We start from the raw sequence: 4,252 nt of genomic DNA on the forward strand, positions 1-4,252 counted from the left end.
TTTGTTTTGATATGTTGTTGTTGATGAATCATAAAACGAACAGTTCCCTGGAATTGAAAATATGGAATTGGGGCTGATTTCCTTTTCAAAAAGGATTAAAAAAAGATTAATCTCATAGTTGGTTATGTGTTTCGGCTTGAGTTTCAGTTGTGACATTCTGACCTAATTTCAGCCAGACCTGAATGATAATAGTAATAATAAAAATTACCTTACTGCGATGGACTGGTGACCTGACCAAGGTTTTTTCTCCCCGCCTCTCACCCGTAGACAGCTGGAGATAGGCACCAGCATCCCTCGTGACCCCACTTGGGATAAGCGTGTTAGAAAATGGATGGATGGATGAAATTACCTTAACAGAATTTTAAAAGCTTGCAGTTGGCCAAAATATTTTAAAAAGGCAACACAACATGCATCAATATAAAGAAACTGAGTCACTGATAATTCAATGGTTTAAAAGCCTCTTAAATGACTCCAAAGGTGCTGGTAACCCACCCAGGAGCTCCAAGAGAAGCTGAATAAGATCCAATAAAAGGTCTCACTTAGGCTAATGTTCATGATTTAATGATAGGAATAGAAAGGAACCTTTCACACTGACACGCAGAACATCTGTTCCAATAAATTTCTGTCTAAGGACTAACGAGACAGCTGTTTGGCCTGTTGCTGGATGTAAGTATGAGAATATTCTGAATAAACATGTCTTTCCATTAGTTCGCAACCTTCAGCTCAAACACGCTTTTATTTTGCCGATTATGCCCCTTTGTCATACCCCCAAGTCCAGCTCTGAGTTCCTAAAAAAAAAAGTTTTAAATCAAATTTAGATTATTTGGTTTAATGACTGAATATATTTATTTATATTTCTATGAAGGAGAGCAGGCCTTAATTCTTCTAGAGGGATGTAGATGACACATTACTACAAAACTGATGGCAGCTGTTGCTTCAAAAAGGGAGACAAAACCAGTGCTTAGGTTTAAGGCACAATAGCCTTTTTCACATAAGAACAGTTTTTGATATCCCTTGTTCCTTGATAAATTAAATAATAATTTCAGGATTTCTACTCAGGTTATCTTGTTGGTTTTTATCAACAATAGAGCTGCAAATATCAGATGTTACTCCATTTGAACTGAAACTTGTAATTGTAAGGAAAAAGAAAAAAAACAACCCTGTTAGGGGTCAATACTTTTACCTAAGAAAAGAGATTATATTGTATTTAATGTTATATTATTTTTTATTCTGTTTCAGGTATATATATTTAAAAAAAAAAACATACTGATAAATAATTTTTTTTTGACAGAAACTTTCTTGACCTATCTGGAACTTTACCTTCTACAACCTGCTATTCCCAGTTTGTTGTTACTTTAAAATTCAAATACATCCGAGTGTGATCAATCATTTATTGCCAAACTGCTGTCAATTCTCTCCTTAAGGAGGAAAAGAAAAAAATATATATCTGAACTTTTTTTATATTTAGAAGGTTTGGTTTGGGAGTAGCGACCTAGTGGTTAGGGCATAGAGTATGGAATCCCGAGGTTCTGAATTTGAGCCCCACTTCCACAGACTGCCACTCTGGGTCCCTGAGCAAAGACACTTAACCCCACACTGCTCCCTGTGCGCTGCACAACGGCAGCCCACTGCTCCTCAAGGGGATGGGTTAAATGCAGAGGTAAATTTCTCCAATGTGAGATCAATGACGTTTAGTTATTATTTAGAAGAAATACACTACATACAGTCCCAGTTTGATAGTTGCAGAATTAGGTGCAAAAACAAACAAAAAAACAAGTCTTTTTTTAAGTATAAAACAAATATGTTAATAATTTAGAGGTTGTATTCATTTATTGTATCCACTTAAACAAAAATATTTTACTTAATTTATACTTAAATAATATATTATATGTTAAAACCACAATCTCATGATTTTTTTCAGTTTTGTAAGAGACTTGGGTTTGTGTATATTCCTTTTTGTTTGTTTATTTTTATTTTTTATTATTCAGATCTGTCTTACAAGGCCATAAATATTTGTTCAGTAGTATGGTCAGGCAGGTTAAAAGCATTCATAAAAACAGATAAAGGGGCTTAAACACAGAAAAGCAAGAATCCAGCACTCCAGCAAATTCAGTAACTGTAAACAAACATCCTACAGTCCTCCACACCCCACAGGCAGCGTATAATATAACCCAATGAGAAACCAGGTACAGTATTTATAGTACATAACAGCAATCATACGTCCTCCTGGGTCCACCTTTTTATGATCAAGTAAATCAATTTCAATTTGATTTAACTGTAATTATTGTATAACATTATGTCATATATTTGTATCACCTCTGTTATATATTTCTTTTGATACGGCAATAAATTGTTCAGGTAAAAGAATTGCTTGCTCATAATTTTTAAGCTAGACAAACTCTGGTTCAACTCCAAGACTTTGTTGGTTAATTAAATTTTCTTAATAAGGATGTGTCCAGAAACATGTATGTTATATTGCAAATATAAGATATAAGTGTGTGGTCTGAGAAAAAGACAAACGTTTGGCATCGTAAAGTCAAAAACATTTTTTATAAAAGTCCCCAAGTGGTGATGAAGCTTTCAAGCATTTTGATGCATTGCTTAAGTTTAGATCAGTTAAGAAACTGAGAGAAAGTTGAGGAGATTTTTCTGCAGTAACTTATGGATGATTAATAGATACTGAACTACTACTTATGACAAACTGGCTACATGTTTAACTGTTTATTCTACTCCAAATATTTGATATTAAAATTACAAAAAAATCCTCTTAGTATCTGTATTTTACAACTACAATGAGGATGATTTTCGAGGAAACATTAACAAACATCATTCCCCGTCATCATCTTAAAGAAAAAAAATTTTTTAAAGGCTGTCATGTGGGAACTGTGATAATCTGCAACCAATGCAGTTGTAGTGTGTTATAGAAGAAGAGTTCCTAATAATAAAAAGGATCACAAAAGGTATCTGGGGTGTCCTTCCCTTGCATTGCATCTGCTTTAGAGCAGCTGCAGCAGCAGGACTCTGTGCATTGTTAGAGAGCCCTTCCAAATTATTCAATACATTTTCGAACTGCAGCAGGTGGCTTAACAGCATCAACGGCAAAACCTGATTAATGCAAAGTTGAGGAGGGCTTTTTTTGGTCATAAACTTAAAATATTAAACAGCTGTTCAGATTATAAACTTTTTTTTAATTTCAGTTTTTCCAATATTTCTAATCTATTTTATAAAGTGTCTTGTAATATAATCTTATATTTAACAAATTTACCACAACGATGTTTCTTCTTGGGATATTTTTTATGGTATACAACAAAAAAACAACACATATTTGTAAAGTGGAGGGAAAGAATTATGGGTCAGATGAGAATTGCTCATCAAGGTGAAATTTTCTCAAATATAAGGATCTCTGCAGCTCCTCCAGAGATACTAGAGGCCTTATCGCTGCTGCTTTGTTTTCATTTGATCTTGTGATTCATATTTAAGCCCAGCTTTAAACTTTTTTGTACATCTTCATCCCTGATCTGTCTGCTGTTTAAAATCCATCACAATACTGTTAAAATAAAACTACAATTGACATGTTGCTCAGATTATATTTCAGTTTCAATCAGGCTTGCACAAAACAGATTTTTGTTTAGACAGTTTTTATAACTCATACATTCTTTGCAACATGGAACCGAATAAAATACAATACGGTTTATGAGTGCACCTACATAAAAAAGAGGACAGATACCTCAGGGGTTTTTATATTTGTGGTTATGCCAATTTATTAAATTACTCTAATTGCATCATGAAAAAAAGAGCTGTTTACATGGATAATTGCTTATATTTGATTGTTCATTTTTTTTTCCTTTTTTTGCACAGAAATATGTTTAATCAAAAATAGACAGTGAGTCAGAGATTTCACCCAGCTTTTAATTTAACACTAATCTCGTTGTTTTCGAGCGAATTTTAAATCAACAAAGCCCATCACGTCGCTAGACGCCGAGTCTCCTAAAAAAAAAAAAACTGCAGGCCCCCTAGACGAGCCATCTGGCGCTCTGTAGTAAAACAACAAGCCCCGCCCCTTTGCTTACATTCTCCAATGTGCCATAGCAACCAGGGCCGAGCCCCCTGTTCCCGCTTAATATTCCCATCCTTATAAGGCCAGTCGAGCTCAGACGCACGCCTACGTCACACGTCACTTATGTAAATAGTTTGATTGAAGAAAAAGAAAAAAAAATGAGGGGGCCCTGCGCACTACTCTGAAATGGAGGTG

The sequence above is a fragment of the Cyprinodon tularosa genome, unplaced genomic scaffold (assembly GCF_016077235.1).
Source record: "Cyprinodon tularosa strain WSP-4 unplaced genomic scaffold, ASM1607723v1 ctg44, whole genome shotgun sequence".
Taxonomy (NCBI): Eukaryota; Metazoa; Chordata; class Actinopteri; order Cyprinodontiformes; family Cyprinodontidae; genus Cyprinodon; species Cyprinodon tularosa.